At 34.6% G+C, this 2,500-nt stretch overlaps 1 protein-coding gene across 3 annotated transcripts in view; it reads right to left on the reverse strand.

Moving 5' to 3' along the window:
* LOC144970073 (solute carrier family 12 member 9-like) overlaps positions 1–2,500 on the reverse strand; it is a 92,264-nt gene that overhangs the window by 89,243 nt on the left and 521 nt on the right. The gene's annotated exons all lie outside the window — the stretch shown is intronic.

Here is a 2,500-nt window from a genome sequence, read left to right on the forward strand (position 1 = left end):
TTTAGTTTAAAGAATCAACTTTTCTGCTGGGCGTGACATTTTGGGAAAATACTGAAAATGTTCGGTAAGGAGAGAGTTAACATGCAGATTGGCGGCTGAGAAAATCAGAGATCCATATAAAAGAACAGATTGTGGCAATACATGATGTATCGCAATATTGTCTATTGTATAACAAGCAAAAGCAATCCTTGTTTCGGGGTTTAAGTCGGTGATGTTTCCGTGTTGCTACATAATGGTTTGTCTGTTTATTTGTCTGTTTGTATATGTGTTTTCAGTGGATGATAGACATCAATGATTTGATAATCTGTCTCTCTCTCTCTCTCTCTCTCTCTCTCTCTCTCTCTCTCTCTCTCTCTCTCTCTCTCTCTCTCTCCCTCTCTCTCTCTCTCTCTCTCTCTCTCTCTTTCTTTCTTTATCTCTCTTTTTCTTTCTCTCTTTTTAAAAAAAATGTAAAGTAACTAGAAAATCGAACGCCAATTCAGTAGCGAACATATGTTATGTGTATATGTGCGTGTGCGTCTGTACATCTGTGTGTGTTTGTTTATGCATATGTGTGTGTTTGTGTGTGTGTATGTGTGTGTGTTCGTATTAAAGTCTTTACCCAGCAAAAAAATCTCGAACATGAGAAGATAAATAACAATCCATTGAAACCAATGAGATCTTAGAGAAGGCGCGAGTTTAATCATTTCTTTTCATCCGAGGACGAGAGACCATGCACACAACCAACATGACGTTCTCTCTCTAATAACTTTTCCGCCGGTGACGTCACAGACTATGGGTGACGTCCAAACAAGGGACGCTACCCTTCCGCTAATCTCATTCCCTATCGATCTCAAAAAGGGAAAGGTAGAGCGCATACAACCATAATCAATATTTTTATTTCGTCGAAGAGATAAGCAAACAATAGGCTTATTACTAGCTGTTCACTTGAACACATGTCAGCTTATTATGGGTCAGCGGGCCTTTACTTCGTAACTAAACGGTACCGAGTTCGAATACCCTCTGCGCTGTGTGACCTAGAGCAAGAGCAAGAGCAAGTCACCTCGCCCAAGCTCAGTTTGAGGCGCTGCATTGCGGCTGACACCTGGGTTATTCCAGTATTCCTTTTGAATAGACCTTAGTGACAAATTTACCCTATGGGATGAATGAAAGGAATTTTACTATTATCATTATTATTATTATTATTATTATTATTATTATTATATATTATTATTATTATCATCATCATCATTATTATCATTATTAAGTATTATCTTATTATTTATTATTATTATTTTTATTATTATTATTATTATTATTATTATTATTATTATTATTTTATTATTATTATTATTATTATTATTATCATTATTATTATTATTATTATTATTATTATTATTATCATCATTATTATCATTATCATTATTAAAGTAAGTAGCTAGTCCTTCTGAGCCATTAGGCCCAAAGAGCCGAGTTTACCGCGGTTTATATAGCGAGAAACGGACAATAGTAATTGCTTGTTATCATTAGGATAGGACGCTAGTCTATCGTGAAGTACTTTTCGTCAGATCAAACAGACCCAGCTACCCAATCACTTCTGGGCGGACAAGGGGTCAGAAAAATATCTCGACTATACCCGGGATCGTTTTCGATAATTTTATGTGTGAAGCGAGTGCTCTACCAACTGGGCTATCGGGAATTCCTTCGACGTTGAAAGGGGGCTTTGTATTTATCATATGATACCCTGATAGCCTATTTTGCGATTTAATTTGATTTATTTTGAGTTGTTCCCATGGTTTCTCTATGGTATTAATTAATGTATTGCATAAAATTTATGGGGTTTTTTAAACTCAGAAATAAGTATCTAATCATTTCTAAAATACCTATGGCATTTGTCTGTGTTTTTTTCTCTTTTGTTAAACATAACATAACATATGGTATAGGGCAAAAGAGGATAAAATCCCTTGAGTGTCCTTAATATTAATAGTAATGCCATAAATCTATAGATTAAAGATTACAATAATGATACACTGGTAAAGATAGTATTTCAACTTAAATGTACTCGTGTATATGTGGTGTACAAACATTTATCTTTACACACACACGCGCGCGCGTGCGCGCGCATATAGAAGATAACCATAATAATATAACCATGCATAATATATACATACAAGACTGAAAGCCATGTCAACAGCAGTGCAAACAATTATTATTTGTCATATATAAATCTCCCATCATATAATTCCCTGTCTACTAACACCTTGTTGTTGTTGTTGTTGTTGTTGTTGTTGTTGTGGTTGTTGTTGTTGTTGTTGTTGTATTTGATATAATTCATGGTTTGAATTGCAAACTGAACACCCGAAGTCCTCTATTGGTTAATCAACATAATCATCATCATCATCATCATCATCATCATCAACATCAACATCAACATCATTATCATAATCATCATAATTATCATCACCATCAACATCATAATCATTATCACATTGACAAACTCATGTTATGCGCATTAGCAAGA

This window comes from Berghia stephanieae, chromosome 4 (assembly GCF_034508935.2).
Source record: "Berghia stephanieae isolate SIO BIC M18660-M18661 chromosome 4, UCSD_Bste_1.3, whole genome shotgun sequence".
Taxonomy (NCBI): domain Eukaryota; kingdom Metazoa; phylum Mollusca; class Gastropoda; order Nudibranchia; family Aeolidiidae; genus Berghia; species Berghia stephanieae.